The following is a 21,492-nucleotide window of genomic DNA, read 5'->3' as shown; positions in this document are numbered from 1 at the left end:
GTGATAAACCATCGCCTTTTATGTATTTGTAGGTCCAAAAAAATACCTTAGAAATCATATTATACGAGTAAAAGCATAGAATATGCATATACTCAATCCTACAAATGACTTCTGCACCTGTTGAAACGATATATGCACATATGACAAATTTATGTCAATTCGAGTAATGGCGGTTGTTTATATCCACATTTCGTTTATAAAGAGTAATGTTTTGTCTTACAAATATATTGTGAAGCTGTCGTAAATATGTAACCTAGTTCTTCAAATTTTCCACGGAGGTATTCACGTGATTTAAGTTTATATAATGACAGTTTCAGCGATAGGTAACTGATAGCTTTGCCCCATAATAGGATCCCTTAAGACATCACATTATGAAAGTAAGCAAACTAAACGAGCCTAGCTGTTTCTACGTCAGTAATCTGTCTAATGTAGATACTAATGTTTCCACAGTATGAAATAATTTATCATACAATTACGTAGTTACGGTCTGGCTAAACCTTAAGAGATCGTAGAGTGCAATGCAAACAAAGATATGTTTGTTAAGATTTGTACTGCGATGTACAGTAAAAATCTTGGAATTTCTTTTCTTTTTCGTACTATCGGCTATATATGCAAGTTGATATATCCCTTACTCTTATGTCATTTCTGCATTAAATTCTGCTGCGTTAATTAAAAGTGGAGCTGGAGTGATTTTGCTTTATGTTATGTAAAGATTTCTGATCCTTCTTCGTAACTACCACTTTATAATTTCCATTACCGGGGGTTAGCAGTTAACTTTTTGAACATCTGCTTGTCCATGGCTCAATTAAATAATCGTTCCTAGACTCTCTTGCTATTATATATATTATATTGCATAGCCCACCAAACTGCACTGGGCCAACGTGGTGGACCCGTAGTCCACCACGTTGGCCCAGTGCAGTTCTTGTCCCACTATGAGAAGGGGTTAATACCGTTATTAACCCCTTCTCATAGTGGGACAAGACCCGTGCCTTGTAGTGGGCCGGTAATGGGTTGGTATGATGATGATGACTCTCTTGTTTTTCGAAGCCTCATCTTCTTTAGTCTCGGAAAACATACGGTTACCGCGGGAAAAATCCGAAAAGTCGCGTGGAAACAAATCAAAACTATATACATTATTAGCTTACGTAGGTATATTTTATTGATATTTTCAAAATGAAATCTCAACTCGAACCTGAAATGAAAGGTGAGCACAAAGAAACCGCCAACGTAGCGGAATAAAATACTTTTCACGATTCATTGTGGTTCGCGTGAAAAAGGCAGAACGCCATCTTCTCATTGTGGATTATCCGTGTATTACAATAAATATCTTTTTATTCCTGTTTAATGACACGCAAAATGTACGGGGAGGGCGGCCTTTGTTGCATAGCTAGTTGGTATCTTGGTGGGAAACTCATCAAATCCACAAAGGAGGGAGTTTCCGAAGTTATTTTTTTCGGCATTTTGGTTCATATAATATTACATGAATAGAATTTGCGGTAATAAGGTATGTGTACGTAGAAGGCCTTATAGCTAAAGTATTTTTATAATATACTTTTTAATCTTAGAAGTAAAATAAATCGATTAATTATTTAGTAGTAGTATTTACTTATTTTTGTAAGAACCTACGCCTTAGGTTGATGAACACAGGACGGCATGTTGTAGGACATCTTCCTTGCATGTCCTAAAAAGTGTTGCTCTGTTTATAGGCGAGGGTACAAACAATCTCGGACAAGGTCGTCGGCGATAGCTAGTATAAGTATCCGAGTTAATTTTAGTTGAACCTTCATTCCGTACTGATGGGAGTCACTGCAAACAGACATGACGTTGACAAAGACGAAGAGCCTGTAAGGCCTACTTGAATAATGAATATTTGTATTTAGAGCATCCAAGAAAGATCCAACTGCCAACAATAGTTATTTGTTTGTATTCATATTTCATCCTGCTTATGTCTCCGCCGATACGGGCGGATGCGTGGCAATCAAAACTGTCGGCGCATTGCCAAAATGAGTTGGCGCCGCACTGCGGAGTATGACCTGGGACAGGGCGTGCGAATTTATGTCGTCTGCGATATGCGTTGATGCAAATATAGTCTTCCTTTATTCTTGCTCATAATGACACGACTGGAGACTTCAGCCGTGGGTAGCTACCACGTGCTGCCAAGCGATTTTGTATTCCGATACGATACCGCGTAGAGTTTGGGTCATGGGTGTAACAACTGCCTTACCCCTTACAAGTTGGCTCGCTACCATCTAAGACCTACTTACCATCTGCATGGTTAGCATGGGCAAGAGACAACTATCTCTCCGGAGAAAAGATAAAAATGTATCTTCTCCAACTCTCAGAGCATTGACGCACAAGTGTATCGCACAAGTATCCAAATAATATAATGTGTAATCAGTAAACGGGCGTAAACTTCCCCTATTCCATGTTATCGTGCTTTAGGGGGATAATATTAGGGGGTTATCCTGGACGATGGAAGGAAATATATAAAAAAAAATCTTTAGAAAAAAAATTATAAATAGAATGAGATGTCTGTGTACATCTTTGGTGAAAATTCTTAAACAACTAAAATAAAAAACCAACTAAATGTCAAAAGTAAAAAACTACAGTAGTAAGTACAGTAAGTGGGTAAATAATTAAACTTTTGTTAACTATAATTCCTATTTGCCAGATATTTTATTAAATTGATTAGGATATTAACAAATGCGCTAATAACTATTATTTAATTAAAAAATAGTTTCCAAGAAACAATCAAAATTATGTTTGGTTCACAACCAATGTTCATGAATTGAGTTTAACGATAAATACGGTAGCGTTTTCGATACATATTAGTCTTGTATGTTACTCTAGACGATGCAGAGATACCTCACGGTGTCTTAGTCGTTACTCGTTATCACTATTCAGATTCAAAGTTTTTGAAGTGAAACATCTTGCAGGCGCGCCTTGGCAGTTGAGTATTCCGTCACGGAAAATGGCAGGACGCGTTCTTAAGCTGTGATGTTTCACATTTGCCGGACATCCTGTGGGCTGAAACAAAAAACTTTTTTATCATATTATATTATCTATCTATTAAAGCGGTGATAGCCCAGTGGGTTGGACTTCGCCTTCACTTTCGAGGGGCCGAGTTCGAATCCCAGCCAACCTTTAACTTTTAAGTTATGTGCGTTTTAAGCAATTGAAATATCCCTTGCTTCAACGGTGAAGGAAAACATAGTGAGGAGACCTGGTAGTTCCACATAATGTTCTCAAAGGTTTGAGGAGTCCACCAATCCGCACTGGGCCAGCGTGGTGGACTACGGCGTTAGCCCCTTCTCATTGTGTGGAGGAGACCCGTGCCTTTGTAGTGGGCCGCTTATTGGTTTGTATTATGACGATGATGATGAAGATATAATCTATGATTTTAATAGAGATCAAATCATTTCTTTCTGGGAGCTTTTAATCCTATTAGATAGAACCCCTGTAACTGTAGCAACGGGGCATCAAGATGACCATTATGTAAAAACACATTTGTTGCAACAGTTACGGTTGATTATGTTTTAAACGAACCAGGGTCCAGTCAGCAGAATCTGCTATTATGATTCCGTTTGTCTGTTGAACAAACAAAAGCGGGTGACAAATCGGAGCCTAACTAAGGAATAGTTTGTGAGGATGGGACTGTAAAATTGAAAAAGCAATTGTGAGATATTCAAACAATGGGCGTCGCGTCGGAATGGAATGAGATTCCCGTATTCTTTAGGATTCATTTTTCTGATAGTTTTGTGGATAAATCGATAATGCACCTTATTTTCCCTTACGCTTGCTAATCCTATCATTTCTCATTATAAAGCCCAATTTATAAATAAACAAATAAATATACTACGACAATTCGCACATCGCCATCTTTTTTTTTTATTCTACTGCAAGTTAGCCGTTGAATGAAATCCTGGTAGTAGGTGGTGATACAGTCTAAGATGGTAGCGGGCTGACAGGAACACCAAATCGCTTAGCGGCTCGTCTTTGTCGGTAGGGTGGTAACTAGCCACGGCCAAAGCCTCCCACCACACACAAAGCTATCAAATCTAGCTCAAAGTAAGCGTAGCTTGTGTTATGCGTCCTAGAATGACTAATGAATATTTTTATAAATATATACAGCTAAACACCCGGACACTGAAAACTATCATGTTCATCTCATTCATGTTCATCTCACAAATATTTTCCTGTTGCGGGAATCCACAGCTTTGGACTCAGAAAGCAGAGTCGCTGCTCACTGCGCTATTCGGCCTTCAAAGGTATTATATGTTGTCGATAGTATTTTAAGCTCCATTCGATTTATTTTTAAGTTAATTTCGTTAACTTATTAATTTTGTTTGAGTCTCTCTCTGATCTCAAAATAACAGAATTATTTTTTTGTGACTACTTGAAACCATTAGATATTATTACGTATTCATATAATGTCAGGATTGAACGGTATTGATTTATCAGAATCAAATGTTTCAAATGTTGTTCAAATCAGCTGTCAATTTTTATTTCATTGCGTATATTTGTTTCATAGTACAGTGTATTTACTTACATACAGTCGATATAGGTGTATAGGTGCAACAAAATACATAATAATCGATTATAACGACCGTATCATAATTCTGATTTTTTACTAGTAGGTACTTTTTAATTTCAGAATAAGAAAAGTTAGAAAGTAGCTAAATCTTCAACCCGCCATCGATATACTCTTGATAGTTTACCCATTTCCTCACTTCGCCGGTCTTCTGTACGATGCGGCGCAATCGTCGGCTTTAAGCCTTAAGCGGTCTCCCTATCAGAGAATGGGGAAGGCCACCTTAAGAAGGGGGTACCTGGCATTGTGTCGGCTTTATCTACCACCAGCACTAACGGCTCAGAACCGGTCTTTCACTAGAACCGAATGCATTGATTTAGCTTATGCTTTGAAAATCTTAATCTATTTTAGACAGTAGTGCTAATTCTTCTATACTTAATTTCAAAGCCAAAATAAATTACACACACTGTCGTGGAACAGGAGAGCGCTATTTTTAGACATGCCTATTTATTTTTTTATAACAGAATCAGTACCGCGGTCTAGATATGGTTGATTGAGTTTCTTATACAGATGTTTTTATTATTATAGTGTCAGAACTTGTCTAAACCCTGTGTAACTTCTGAATAAAGGGGTTTGAGTATTGAAGAGAACTTCTTGGACAGTGTTTTTTTTTTATTTCAGGGTTTGTTTAATTCTGGACATTCCCCACTCATCGGAATAATACACAAGCCACATAAAAGAACAGTGCTTATAATGATTCAGCATTTCTGGATATCAGTATTCTCGACGTTTCCGAATCCTTATTATACGAGTTCAAATAAATTAAAGACAAACTGTAAAATAGCCATTTGAGATAAGATCGTCGTAACTCCTATTTAAGTCTATAGTCATTCTTCGAGTAGAGTCAATGTAGAATCTGTAATAATGTAGAAGAATAAGGATAAGCAATTTACTCACGCAAAGAACACCGTCGCACCACAAGCATTTCTTTCATCCCACAAGCGGATTAGTTTCACTCGAATGAATAACATTAATACGTTGTCAGTACTGTCGCTGGGTACAGTGAAAACGAGTTTAATAAGATGAGAAATTTGTACTTAATAACTGTTTATTATTCTATAAGTATCTATGTTGATGTCCAGTTCAAAATAATAATTAAAAAACATGTAGTTACGTTTTTAACACGCCTGTCCCATTGTTTGTGGGCCAGGTTCTACGGAAAAGAAGCCGGGAAAAAACTCAGCGAGTCCTCTTTCCAGTATCTACATTTTACAATAATAAAATCATTGTATTATTGTAAAATGATATGATGATAATGATATATATGAAATGAAAGCGAACCGACTGCTTCCAAAACCTTGTCATAAATTGAAATTTCGAATTGTTACTTGGATTAAATAAATGTATTATAGTATGCATCCATAAATACAAAATGCTTTCTCGGCGACTTCCCGAGATTCCGATCATGTTGACATTTAATAAAAAGGTGTGGTTCTAATGTTTTTCTTATGTAAAAAGATTTTGAATAATTGGTTTCTTCCATAATTTTTTTTCTTGAATAAAAGTGGTAATGATTTCATTCGTAAACTTTTAAAAAGCCATTCGGGTGATTGGTTTAAGAAGAAGACCACTACAAACGGAAATGGATACTTTGCTTTGTCGCATAATTACTTCATACGTACTTACAATAGTAATTGATTTCGCATTAATAAAGTCCAAACGCTGGGTATAGGATTTCATATTGGATTTTAAGAGAGGAGTTAAAAATGTAGCTCCAATGCGGGGAGAATTTCCCGGAAATGTGCTGGTTTTCCAAAGAGCTTTATAAGTACTTTCTGAGGTACCTTCACAATGTTTTCCTTCATCAAAGAGCGTTGATTGGTTTGTTTTCGAGGAATTCCGCTCACCACTTGTTTGTTAATTTCACAGAACTACTACTTAATAACTAATTACAACGAGGTTTGAACAGGACCAATTCTAAAGTAATTTTATTTATAAGAAATCCAGCAATCGTACCATTTCTTTTATACAGGGCTCACTTATGCAGTATCAGAATTTTTAACGTTCTATATTTTCGTACTTTCTAAAAAGGCACTGCTTTGCACGCGTCTTAATCATTTTCACACGCAGTTGAGGGATGCTACATGGAGATCTTACGTCATATGTCAAAGTATATGTGTCTGGAAGCCCGTTGGAAGATACAGGATAATACGTACGAACCACTTGTACTTACAAAAGTGGTAATGTTCTTTTGAAATAGAAGTCACAAGTCTTGCCCAAAGTTAATAATCAATCTAATCGAAAACCTACAGATGACAGATTGGATTTATAAGTGCTATCTTTATCTACAGGGAAGAGTTGTCTTCTGAACATTTTGGACTAGACCGATTATTAATTTTGGGCATATAACCACTCAAGGCATAAATAGGACTAACTTTTTAACTCATATAGGTTATTGCGTGAAGCTGAACCCTGATTATTTATTTATTAGGTTTCAAAGGAAAATAAACAGTAGTAACACATAAAAGTAATGCCGTGTTTTTATATCACATAAACCGATTAAGTTTCCAAATTAGTTATACATAAACGATCACCTTAACCACAATTGATTAGTGATGAAACATTAATTGCCGACAGCATTGCGTAACGTCCCATCCTTCCTCTATCCATAAAGAAAAATGAAAACCAACCTGAATTACAAAATTATGCGTATATACGTTAACACTTCAATCTCTGGGTAAATATGGTTATCCATGTAAAACAGAAAGAATATAGTAAAGTTAAGCTGTGACTAGAGTATTGCAGTAAGCGTACGACACAAAATTGTGGCAATGTGCACACGCCCTAAATGTCTATCTAGGCTATTCAGTCAGAACTTCAGACAGTTGAGGAGAGATTTCAGATTAATGGTGTTATGACAACAAAGGGTCGCAGACTCCGGGTGTTGAAGCTCCAATAATTTGAGATCGTGCGGCGAGATATTTGAGAACGGAATCGAGGTCATTTCTTGTTTAACTTCCCTTCATTTGAATCAAAGCCAGTGGGGTTTAAACGGAAATGGGAGTAGTAGCCAATGAAAATTGGTGTTTCAAGCCTTAATGGACTAGCTTTTAGAGCGATTATTGGTTCTTAACATAGTATCCTAGCTGTGATAGCCTAGTGGCAAGGACTTCGGATTCCCATGCGGGCGAACTACGTGCTTTTTTAGTAATTAAATATCACTTTTTTTATGACATCCTTAGGAACCCTGTTCGCCTGAGAGTTCTGCATAATGTTCTCAAAATAATATAAAATGTAATAATCCGCTCTTGGCCAGAGTTGTGGACTGTGGCCTGAATCCTGTTTATTCTAAGAGAAAACCCATGCCCTATACTATCACGAATTTAAAACCAACGCAGACAGTCCTTTCGAAAAAAAATGTGATAATTGATCTTCAAACACCATGCAGAAATCAACAAGAAGTTTCCTGCAAGCACATTTTGGAGAGTGAATAGAGACCTGCTATTTCATCGAGTAGATTCCAATTGTGTATGAATATATTGTTAGTTTGAAGAGAATTGGTTTCCTGCATCTTATCTCGAATTAAGTGGCTCACCCAAATACTTAACGGATCTATTTATGTGCGTAAGTATAGCAAATGCCAAAATAAATAACTTATAAACATATAGGGACTTTGTTTAGATCTTTAAGGCCCTGTAGTTATACACATAACATTTATTACGCCTTTAGTTACCTGCTAGAGATCGCTATGTGGCTATAAAGGTACCAACTGGTACTTTCTACCTACTTACTCTTTTCTATTTGCAGTTCCGTTTGTTTTGTGTGTTGTGTTCTGTGGCACCTACACATTCTACAGTAAAAGTGTATTTATTCTCTTATTTATTTCCGACTAAGTTCACCTTATGACATCATCATCACTTTTCATCATCCATTGTTGCACATGGTGTTTTGAGATTTTCGCACATGGTGTTTTGAGATTTTCGCACAAGATGGATTATTTCTGATTTAATAATTGTAGTGATACTTCTGGGAGAGCTCTTTATAACGTCGGCCAAAAGGCTCTGAGCTTTTATTGATTATGGGTCCAAAGCTATGCGACCAAGTTTAGGGGCTTTAATTCATAACTGAGTACAGCCACTGCTCGTGCATCTTATTTTATGCATCCGGGTTTGTGAAACCTGTAGTGGTTAATACGAATTGTCAATCCATATAAGATTCCCAAATAAGACTAAGTCCCTAGCCTCTTCGGATTTCCGGGATTTCCGCCTTGTCATTTTGCGGAGTCAGGTTAATATTTGATAGGGTATTGTCAAGGATTAGGGTTGCCATTTAGAAATTAAATTATTGAGGACTAGAGTTCCCCAGAAACAACTTTGTGACCGTATATTTTTCATTACTTTAAAAATGAAATTAGTTACATTAATTTTAAGTAAGGTCTATTTATAAGCACTTTTTAAACTCAATGTTTGTTTGTCTGTAGTATTTGCATTGTTTGCAAGTTAAGTTTTATCGTGAAGAAGCTGGCAAGAAATTTTCTATTTCTAAAATTGACATTTTCAATTTTAACACTTTTCCATCTTGTTTTAAACGTTAAGACGTAAAAACTTAACTTGGTAGAGTAGGTTAGGATCATCCAGACATTAACATTTTTTCACATCGCGTTATTTGCTGTGTCACGTGGCGTTGGGCAGGGGTCTGTAAATGTGTTTCAATCATTCTATTCGTTTGACAACACAAATGACAAACGTATGTTGACCCTACTTAAGGTTTGTTTCAGATATAACTAAATTTCGTGATTTTATTTGATTATGTTTGGGTTACATTTGGATATGGTAAACCTCTGCGGACCGTTTTGATCTTTTATATTCCGTGGAATTCGATTTAGGTTAGGGGAAAGAAGATTTCGAAGAGGTTTTACTAAATATTTTTGTAAACGTTGAAATATAAATGTGTTCATTCAAAGTTGATGTGGATTTTCGGGCCTGAAGTGAACAAGCTGTAATTAAATCACTGGAAATTTGCTATACGTTAAAGAAAATACCAAAAGTCGAGAAAATATTAAACTGGGAAGTACGGAATACAATAGATTAAAATAGATAAAGTTGAAACGAATCGAAAATTATGAAATATTTTAAACAGTTGACAGTTCAGGATAAAGATAATATAAGCACAACATTGCTGTTATTATTGTTTAGATAAAAATGTTAAATACGCACATAATAATAATGTAGACAATTCATGCTGAATAGATTTAAACATGTCCTCAAACGTCATAAATGCCTCGCACATTTTATAAGCTATTAAGCTACACTATCCACTTCCATATCAGGCTCTAGATTACCAAATTGTTGATGGAATGCGAAAATTTTTCTGTTTGCTTGCCCTTCGATCTTGCAGTGACAGAGCAACTAAAAGTTATTTAGTTTCTATTTTAGTTAATATAATTTAGATAAATTCAGGCACTAGCTTGTTATTACAGGCAGCAACGCATTTATGATATTAGTTATTGCTTTTAACGGTCGCGTAGACTACATGACACACGTATGTGGAATGGAAGAATGCATGGCTTCGGCTCCATCTCCAATCTGCAATCCATTTGTGCATTTCTTTTTTATAAAGAAGTGTATGACAATATGGTCACTAACTTTAATCCTGAATGATGAATTTAGTTTATAGATGTGTATACCAGAATTTGGGTCCTTGTGAGTTTGGAAAGTGGAATTTCCCTAATTGGTAAAGGACGATGCAGTCTAAAATTAACACTCTAACCTGATCGGACTATTGTGCGGTAGCTTTGTTTCGGCCTATTCCCCTAATTGGCTTCGACGCTGTATCGTTCCTGAGAACTAACTAGCCCGGCTATGTGGATTTGCCGATAGTGCAATAACAGCACTAGCTAATAACTAGATGCGAGCCGAAAGTTGATCGTATTTTGGCGCAATAAACATGAACTGCTAATGCTGTTCTCATTTTTAATTAAATTCCAAAAAAAATATCGATAAATCCGTCTTTTTTTTGTTTGATTGGTTTGAATTGTTTTGTTCTACTGTTTACGGTGTCGGTTAGTAGATCCTTACTAATATTATAAATGATAAAGTGTGTTTGTTTGGCTTTCCTTTATGCCTTAAGTTAGCAGCCAACCAAATTGACTTTTGGCAACGAGTTAGTTAGAGGATTACAAAGATGGAGAGTGACATAGACTATTTTATCCTGCGAAACCAAAAAACATAATATACGTGGATTTAGAACGCGGGCAACACCTAGTAAGCAATAATTAGCATTGTTGGTATACATAGTTTTTTGCCGAGCGATTATTACGTGGTTACTTATGCCCGCTCGACATCAATGACTTCTTTGATTTGCGTGGCTTAGAGTCCATCTTGGGCAAGAAGTTTTCACAGTATTTACTTAATCAATAATTATCGGTTTTAATAAAAAAATACTACTAATATTCACTAGTTTCGGTGTTGTTTACCGAAAAAGGATATGAACATGAAAGATCGACAAGTCAAAATACATACAAAATTCGTAGTAGGTACATACTTTCATAGTGCAAAGGATATTCCTGTTCGATAAGCATTTGAACTCTATAATCCCGAATCGGAATTAAAGTTGAAAGGAAAATAATTTAGTTCTAACTCTCAAGAACTTGCGAGAATTCCTCCCGACTTGTTGGTACCTACCTTACTTGATATGCGGTTTGCGAAGTTTAAATGACTTTGGTGTACGTATCACAAACTTTTGCGATTTGTCGATCTATCAAATTGAAAGTAAGTGGGACCTACTTTTCGTTCTTTACGAAGACTTATATAATTCATAAGTTAATTAGTAGCAAAGACAATGTTTGGTTACCTTGCTTTAAAATGCGTAGTACGTGTAATTCAAAAACGTTGATTTCCACTCTTAATGTATTTTGCCTAATCGTAGGGATTCATTGGACACATGAGTCCAATGAATCCCTACAATTCTTGGAATACGTCTTTTTATCTAATCTAGCAACCCTGCACTTTCAGTGTGTGTTCGCGGCACCTTGGACCGCTAAATTTGTCGGTGCTCCAAACTGTCTCTGTTTTCTATCTCTACCTGAATATCTAAACTTAACTAAATTGATACGTCGAAAAATAATGCTATCCGTCCCCAAGTTATACAGCATAAAAAAGACGGAACTATTTTGCGAGGAACTTTTTTTTTGTCTATTAACTATAGATTAGATTCTGTTTACAACCAAATTGGCGCCATTATTTAATGTTTGTTTTATATTATCTTTAATTAATGTTTTCCATGAAAATAATATTTAATAACGAAAAAACTAAGCTGTTATTACCCTAAAGAATAATTGTAAAACACTCGCGCTGTTTGCTATACAAGGACCCTTAATGGGCAAAGTAACGATCTAATCCTGTTCCACTCTGTGATTTGGCCTTGATAATAGTTTTTTGTGCTGCCCAGAACCGGATCCCGATTTTTATTAGCAACCGAAAAAATATTTGTATTGATCTCTGATGAAACATATACAATCACCTGTTATATCGAATACTTATCTGAACTTGCCGATTATTGAACTCGTACTCGTAACTAACGCGATATATCGCTTTGTCAACTGAGTGACGAAGTAAATCAAAAGAGGACGAAGCAAATGAATTAAGGGTTTCAAAACACAAAACATGACAAAATAGCTGAATAAATTTGAAATTGGTATACGTAAGCACCTTATACCTTTTTTTTTTTTTTTTTCGCTGGGAAAATGCGTTTAGGCATCCCTGCCGGAGGCTGCGCAGACCGAACTGCGCAGCCTCCAGCAGGGTATGTGGGACTCACTGGCTGGTGAAACATCAGCCAGAATACCCACTAAAACCCAGCGGAGCCGCCTGCGCCCAAGTTGGGGCGTCAAAGGATCGCAAGCACCTTATACCTACCTTAACCCAATAGGTTAAGTAAGAAATGTTTTCTGGAAATGTTACTTTTGGAGACAAAAGTATATAATTAAAGCTTCATCATAAGCATCATAATATCAACGCATTGCCTACAGTTTAAGGGTCTCCTTTCATAATGAGAAGGGGTTAAGGCCCCCCCCCCCCCCTGCGGGTCGTTCGTTGGATTGTTGAACTTTGAGTAAGTACATGATGGACACTAAGCAAGTGATATTTTAGTAATTAAAACTTAGATAAGTTAAAAAAGTCCTACAGCTTATGAAAGTAAAAAGAACAATAAATACAGTTTTTTTATCTGCACTGGTAAGAATTATTTTTACAGCACTAGTTACTTGTTGAAGAACGATTATATAAATTAGGATTTATCTGGCAAAATCTACATTCCATTATTAACTCCCATTAAACACTGAGCACTTATCATTCGAAAGTTTTAATTTAGCTTTTAAAAATGAGGATGAGTTCCATAAAAACTATGAAATGAACAATAAAACTCGATGGTTCCATTAATTTTGTGATAAAAGATGCAACTAAGCGGAAAAAAACCTGACAAACGAGTCAGATAAGTTCAAGCAAGCGACTCCACGACAAATTGCAACTGTCCTCGTCCGTTACAGAGAGCGAAATGCTTTAAAAAGTTACGGGTGTAAAGCTAGACTGGTTGGTAATTTTAAAATGTCCTGCAACCCGTGCTTATCCCTTTTTTCTTTAAGTTGTGTTTACACTGTGGTGCAGAATTTATGTTATACAACAAATAGCTGGCAAACGAAAAAACAGATTGTTAACCACAGGTTGTTAAAAAACCTGATGTTAACTTATTACCGCCGTCTAAACATCTGCAGCCAAGAGTAGCCATCAAAGCAGATTTGTGTATCCGTTCCTCATCAACCCTCTAAATTTTGCAGACGTCGAAGATGGGAGATTATTTCGTCACCTGATTTTAAGTGATTACATAGACAATTGCAGCGAGTGATTTGTTGTCGTTTCGAGAATTCGTTTATAGCTCTGAACCATAAATAAGCCATACATAAATCATCACATATAACGAGAGAGAATATCCAGATGCTGAATGGTGACTCTAATTTTCTCTTTAGGGATTTAGAGCTTAGACTCTAATGTTAATTGCTATAATGATTATTATCACAAAAAGCTAAACTGTAAAAAAAACTTTATAAACGAGTCTCGAGGGCATTTTTAATTTTAAATTCCGGTATATTTTGAGCGCGGTAGAAAAGTTTGAACTCTTAAACTGCGGTCAGTGTCAGGAAAAGGAGGTTAAAGTAAAGATCCAATGACAAATCTCAGTGTGGTAACTGGGTGCGAAGAAATTCTGAACGTCTTTAAATACGTCTCCAAAATAAACTTGAGACTTGTTCTCAACTGCAAACAAGAACGCTCTGCTCTTTAGTTTTAAATGCGTGCATTTCGGCATTTATGAGTACGATGGCATTAAGCTAAGTTTGAATTCAAATGTCGCCCAACACAAGCGTGGGATTCTTGTTAACGTCGTGCGCTGCCAAATTCCGTTTTAAAATTTAAACTAGAAATCCGTAAGCTTTTTGCGGGAACGCCACGAAATTGTATCGTAAAATTTGGGTTACAACTAGGAAGACCAACCGTCGTGGCTTTTCGGGAAGCTCCTCTTTAAGACATGAGGAGCTAAAATTACTTGCCGAATATCCTTCTGACGACTTATCAAATGAATTCGATCAAACAAATAGTTTTCTATATATAAAGCGAGAAGTTTGTTAGTGCAGAAGTTGAGTAAAATGCATGGATTGATAAGCAACGAATTGCATCTAAAATTAACTCGTCTTTCGGTATCTACGTACCTATCAGTTATTGAGCAACGATAGGTTCTAGAAACTAGGCTTTAAGAAATATAATACTATCGTAGTTCTGTTTAAAAGAAATGAATAGGAACTTACTAATGATTTTTCAATAAATAAACAATCACAAATGTTGTGTACAAGTAATGCAAACCTAAGTAGGTACTACAACTTTAAGAACGGTTTATTGTTTACTTTATGTACCGTTAGTAAAAAGCAGTTTTTTTGACAACAGACACTTCAATTTTATTCGTGCTTATGTAATCTTTAAAGTGGTTATGAATATACCTTGTTTGCAAAACTTAATTTTATTATTATTTCTATTAAATTGTATTAAAAAACAAATTATATATATTTTATTTTATTACATTATTTTTTATTTAAAAAAATAACGAAACCAATATTTAATCGTATTCCTGTCGGCGCTTGGCATTCTTTATCGGAAATGCCGACTGCATTTTGCAGAATAGTATTTTGCACCTATGTTTATGATGGCAGTTAACGTAATTTTCATCAGGAGCAAAAAAGTACATAGTTGGTTTAAAAGCTTTTTTTTTAAATTTAAGCAATTAAATATTACTTGCTCTTACTGTACAGAAAAACATCGTGAAGAAAGCTGACAGTTCTCGAGGGCGTGTGAAGTGTACTAAACCTTACTTACCTAAACTGCTCTCCTAAGGAAGGACCTTTGTACAATAATTGGTTGGCAAAGGGATTGACGATGATGATGATGGATTAAATTCTTCATCATTATTTAGTATAATAGCTTTCATAGTTAAATATCTTATTCAACGGTGTAAACGTAGTTTTACTCAGTAAATCCCAGCTATAAGTAAAATGCTCTCCGGCCGTTCTTACTTGTTTTTGCTTTGTTAGCCACAAACCGCGACACATTTAGCCAGCCACGAAACAGTTATAGCCTTATAGCTGTACTCTGTGTAACTTAAAATGCGGTGGAAAGAATATTTACATTTTATACCAGGTGCAAATGTCAGCGACTTTATATACCTTATTTAAGCAAGCATACAACTCCTGATAAGTACATTTTTCGCATAATGTCCCATCCAATACCATAGAGAAGAGATATATTTCGACCAACCGCGTCGTACGTTTTTTCACTTCGTAAAGATCATAGCGTGATGTTTTATTTATTCGAATATGACCCAATATTCGAATAAATAAAACATCAAACACCACGCTACGATCTTATTATATAACTAGCACTATACCAAATCTCAAGTCCAGTCTTAGAAGTTGGCGAAATAATCGGCTGTGACGGTCGGACAGACAGAGTATATATCCGTATCAACTAAAATGGTAAAAGTGCCTCTCTTATAACTATATCGATTCTCGGTTCGATTCTATTTTTAAATAGAATCGAATCCATATAACCTACCCCTTAACTTTCTAAGACAATTTGAAAAACAATAGAGGTAGAACTTTTTCTGACAGAGATCGTCCAGGAAAGTAGTTACGCCATTTCTTTTGCAAAACCTTCTTTCAACCGCCCACCAGGTGGGCAAACTGCTTGGTCTATCAATTATAAGTTTAATAAACTAAGAACAATTAATATAATAAAGAAATAAAGAATCTGTAAATATAAACATGATCACGTGCTATCGTTGTTCAAGATGTCACTTTGTGCTAATGACACTTTGTCCGACTGTAATGAGTGTAAACAGCATGTGATAGTTATTGTTATGAGTTATAATCTGACATTCTTAATGCTTTAATGTGCGCGAGCGCAGCTGTAAGTATCTTCACCAATAAAATAAACTGAGCTGACTTTGTCCGCGTTTTCTTTCGGTTTTACAAAAACTGATAGTTGGACTTGTATAGAAAGTATCCTATAGCCGTCTCCGGGATGGAAACAATTTGAGGACGTGGTCCCCGAGATCTGACGTCATTCGGACTAAGGCTCACACTACGGCCACGGAGGCGTACGGACTAATCAACGTCCGAAACCCTTCACTCTAATCGTCGCCTGAGCCGAGGTGCGGCCTAACATAAGGCACCCTCAGGCCGATGATCTTTAAGCCCTAGTGCTCAAACTCCTAGCAGAGCCTTATTTTGACGCACGCCAACAAGCCCGCATTTAGTAGTAGAGTCCGCGATGCCTCGAAATACGATGTTGTCGGGCTGAAATACTGGAATGCAAAGTAGTATTACAAGCTGAAGTCCATATTTTCTCCTAAAACAAAGTTGTCTCACTTTTGTGAGTGTATGACGTTGTAGCCTTCAAGTCAAAAGAAAACTAAATCCGTTTAGATTCGACGGAATTCCTTCCTTTATTTGTCCTTGGTAGTATGAGTTTTTTTATTCCACTACAAATTTGCCCTTGACTGCAATCTCACCTGATTTCAAGTGATGATGCAGTCTAAGATGGAAGCGGGCTAACCTTTTTGGCGTAAGTATTGCACCTTAATCGGTTTCCACGCGGCTACGCACTAGAACGCTAAATCGCTTTGCGGCACGTCTTTGTCGGAAGGGTGGTAACTAGCCGCGGCTAAAGCCTCTCACCAGACCAGAACAGAGAAAATCCGGAAATTACAACTTTCCAAATAGCTCTCGCCGGGGATCGAACCCGGGACCTCCACTTATAAAACCAAAGCGGGAATCACTATGCCAAGGAGGTCGCCAAAAATTTAAAAAAGTCAAAAGTCAAAAATATCTTTATTGAAGTGGTCCCATAGGTGGCACTTTTGATGCGTACATAAGAATTACACGGTAGTGAGATGATGGCGATAACCACATTCGTAAACTTGAAAACTAAAGCTACGAGGGTTCCAAACGCGTCCTGGTCTAAGAAGAAGCCAACAACAAACTTAGCCGGGTGTTTTTTTTTTGTTATCACCATCTCACAATGTCATTTTAAATTATTAGAAGAGCAACCTGGTTAGAGCAATAATTTATGCGATTCATCTATCCTACACGAGAGAAACGCGGCTAAAGAACTAAGCGACATATCTGCGTGTTTGTAGTGCTACAAACATGCTACGAATCTGAATTCTCCCTGCGTTTTCAATTTTAGAAAATACTTTGTATGCATAGGCCCTAAGACGTCTTTTATATGTGGTTAATTCTAGAGTAAATTCTAGAGTTAATAATCTCTCCCTGACGATTGGGAAACAAAAGCCAAACAAAAAGAACGCATCGGTAAAGCAAATAAAAGACTAAGATTCAGATGGACTTATTATGGAGTCGGCGTACGACCTACCGCGGGCAAACGACCTTAGAGGCTAAGAACATACATTAATCTTTTGGAACTTAAGCGTGGATTATACATACATGGTCGAAGCTGATACGTTGTGCGGGTTAAATATGTACCTCTTCCAGAAGTTCGGAAACTTACGCAAAAATGTAAAGTTATTTATTGTAATCTAATGAATACCTAAATCTATTGTTAATGCCAAATTCTACACGGGTACGGTTTATTTACAAGTGACAAGTAAACAGCAGTACGAGTTTCGGGCACATTTCCCTTCTGAGATTTTCGGCATGGAGAATCTCATGCCATTATTTTTTGTAATTATGAAACTGCAATAAAATAAAGTCATTATATTTTAAAATAAAATTATTATCATATTCTAGTGATAGTGGTTACAACCACGCAAAGAACTTACGCTATACTGGTCTTTGGAAGGGCATGACCACGCCACATCTCCACGTATGTTTATACCGCACCTCATACTTTTGTAAGTGATATTATAAATGCTGTCTACGGTACTGTCTACTAACTACATTTTATTGCATGGTTTTAAGCTCAGATACCTACGGGTAGTGACCCATTATATATAATAATAATAAATAAATATACTACGACAATACACACATTGCCATTTAGCCCCAAAGTAAGCGTAGCTTGTGTTATGGGTACTACGATAGCTGTTGAATATTTTTATGAATATAATACACATAAATACTTATAATATACAGATAAACACCCAGACACTGAAAAACAAGCATCCTCATCACACAAACATTTTCCAGTTGTGGGAATCGAACCCTAGGACTTAGAAAGCAGGGCAGACCGCTGCCAACTGCGCCAGTCGGCCGTCTTAATTTGATATAGGTAAGGAGTTTTATCCCTTTACAAATTTAACAAACGTTTTTACTTTCGTTTTAGTTCGTTACAGACACAAATCCCAAATTGGTATGGAAGATCTAGCGATTATCGCATTTCAACAACGCGGCAACAGCAATAATATAAACGAAGCATTGGGATAGCAGCGATTGAACGTTGAAAGCTACAATATTTCATCTCGAAAAGGTCTGAACGTGCATTACAAAAAAAAAAAATCTACGCATAAGATGGGTATGCGTTTTACATCCTTTGCCATTTCCGTCGGCAACCTCCTTAGTTCTGGTAAGCGTATATTATACGGTTTATTATGCGCACTGTGTACTGTATCGCCGGAGGCATATTTTATCGATTATTTTTTCCTTTCATTGATTTTTTTATCGTTGAATATCCCAACCTTATTGTAAACTGTCGCTGCAAACTATGCCGATTGGCACAGTTTGCAGCGACCCTGCTTTCTGAGCCGGAGGCCGTGGTTTCGATTCCCACAACTGGAAATTGTTTGTGTGATGAGCATGAATGTTTTTTAGTGTCTGGGTGTTTATATGTATATTCTAAGTATTTATGTATATTATTCATAATAATATACGCTTACTTTGGGGCTAGATGGCGATGTGTGTATTGTCGTAGTACATTTATTCACTTATCTAATTGTAGGTACATTAACTCTAAACAATATTCACAATAATTGAATTTTACTACACCAGTCATAAAAAGTTAAAATATTAATTTCTTCATTTAAAATATATATTTTGTCATTTTATATAAATATTTTGTCACTGATTTTATATTGTGGTTATACTTAGATTGTTTTTTTTTAATTTTTAGTTTTATACTTATTTAATAATATCATTGTACGCCCTGCTGTGGGTATACTGTTTTGAATACTTTTCTAGGTCTTTTCAACTGCCTTTCTATGTGTAAACATTGAACAATAAAATTATATTCTATATTATATTCTAAAAAATTTAAAGCCGCTGATCAAATTAAGTAGGCTTGTAACTAGCCCCGGCCGAAGCCTCCCCCAGACAGGTAGGCGTCGCAAACTACGCTCAGTGTATTTCAACCCAACGCCGATTGTAAAAGAACAAAATATATGTTACAACTACAGCGATAAACAAGTAATTGCTGTATATTTCTAAAAGGCTGTCACATTGGATAATCGGTTTGCCTCTTGAAAATAAAACAATGACAGCGAAGCGGGCAACGATTTTATTACTTTTTAGAGTTCCGTAATAAAATAAGGAACCTATATGGAATCACCTTACACCACTTGAACTATGCCTACATCAGTAATTAAGTACCTACTGCACAATTTAAGTACGAAAAAAATTGTGTTTATCTAAACGGTAATTTTTTTTTATAAACGGGATATGTCCCTTGAAATATATGTAGGCTGAATAAAATTAAACCTATTTTCTTACAAATGCAAAAAAAAAAAATGTTTGCGTGTACTAGCGTACACTCGTAAGAAGTGAAACTTCTTTATGTCCTTATTTTTCGAAAAATGATCTTCTATATGCAACTTTAGAGAAATTTGTTAAATAACGTTAAAATAGATTAAATTTAGCAAAAGGCTTTTATTTTCATAGACATGAATACAAATAATACAATTATTTCATTTTACCTCATCATTTTACCTTATTACTACGAAAATTATTACATCATTTCATTGATTATTACTATCATTGTTATCGTTATTATAAATTTTTGTTAATAATGGCTTATGGTAACTGAAAACCCTATCCCTATCCATATCCAGTGGCGTGCACAGGGTTTTTGACCAGGGTATGCATAAAGAAGGCAGATGCCATAAAATGTAACAATCATTCGCATTAAAGAGTTATACAAAAAATTTAGGGTATGCAGAGCTTTTGTGCTTGTATGAAGTGTACGGCACTGTCCCTATCCCTACTATCCCTACTGCCCTACTAATATTATAAATGTAAATGAAAGTTTGTTTGTTACGCTTTCACGCAAAAACTACGTAACTGATCCTCATAAAACTTTGTACACATATTCTTGGAATTGTAAGAAGTAATATAGGATAATTTTTATCACGACATTAAGCTCGGTTCCTTTGGGAGAGGGGATGAAAGTCTTTGACGATTTTACACCATAACTCCGATAAATTATAACCGATTTAAATAATTACTTTTGTTCTATTGAGGTTATAATATGTATTTAATTTTGCCCAAACTTTGTGTAGATCTGATGAATGTGGTTGGAGATAGAGGACAGAACTCCTGAGCGGACAGCAGCAAACCCCTCATTTAAGGCTTAGCGATACTTTAAATTTTTTCAGAACTAAAACTTAATTGAATGCCTCATCAAAAACAAAATCAAACGCAGACGAAGTCGCGGGCAACAGCTAGTATGTAATTTATTGTTTACATTCCCCAAAATTTAGTAACCGAGTAAAAACTCCATCAATTGTCTGCACTTAAAATCATCGGTGTTTTATCATTATTGTTACCGAGTAAAGAGGCACCTCCACTTGTGTATGACTACAATGAATGGTGAAGAATATTAATAATATCGTCCAACTTCTGATTAGGAGATACAGATAGTGCAACGATCAAAATTTTCATCCCATTTTCCACTTGCCATTGAGCCATACATAAATCACCAAATGCTGAAGCTTGACCCATGAAAGTCAGGAGAAAGAACAGATAAATCAATTGTGGGATTTACAATGTTTACAAAATCATTAGAATTATGATATATTCCTACACCTCCTGCTCTCGTGTTCAGCCGTTTAAATTTTGCGATGCATTTGAAGTTAGTGATTTTTACTTCACTGTCATTGTACAGTCATGTTTCAGATTTTAGACTTTGTCAATTGAAAGTGAAAAGTGACAAGAAAAATATGGCGCGTAACGAAAAAATGTCACGCGTAACCGAAAAATGTGACACTAAATTTTTTTCCAACCCCGATAAAGAAGTTTCACTTCAAAAATATGTTTTTAATATTAAATAACATCAGAAGCATCAAGTATTCAGATAGATCAGATGTTTCTGCGGAACCTACATACGCGTCATCCAAGACGAACTTTTAAAATGTTGAAGCTTTTAAATGCAAACGGTTTATTGGTCTCATGAATAGAGCTATATGCAACCGGT

The 21,492-nt window shown here is 36.0% G+C and overlaps 1 protein-coding gene across 4 annotated transcripts in view; it reads left to right on the top strand.

Annotated features, from left to right (window-relative positions):
* Positions 1-21,492, top strand: part of LOC120632698 (furin-like protease 1) — a 248,215-nt gene that overhangs the window by 15,819 nt on the left and 210,904 nt on the right. The gene's annotated exons all lie outside the window — the stretch shown is intronic.

This window comes from Pararge aegeria, chromosome 20, assembly GCF_905163445.1.
Source record: "Pararge aegeria chromosome 20, ilParAegt1.1, whole genome shotgun sequence".
In the NCBI taxonomy this organism is placed as follows: Eukaryota; Metazoa; Arthropoda; class Insecta; order Lepidoptera; family Nymphalidae; genus Pararge; species Pararge aegeria.
The sequence above is the reverse complement of the archived record's forward strand: the minus strand, read 5'-3'. Positions and strand labels throughout refer to the sequence as shown.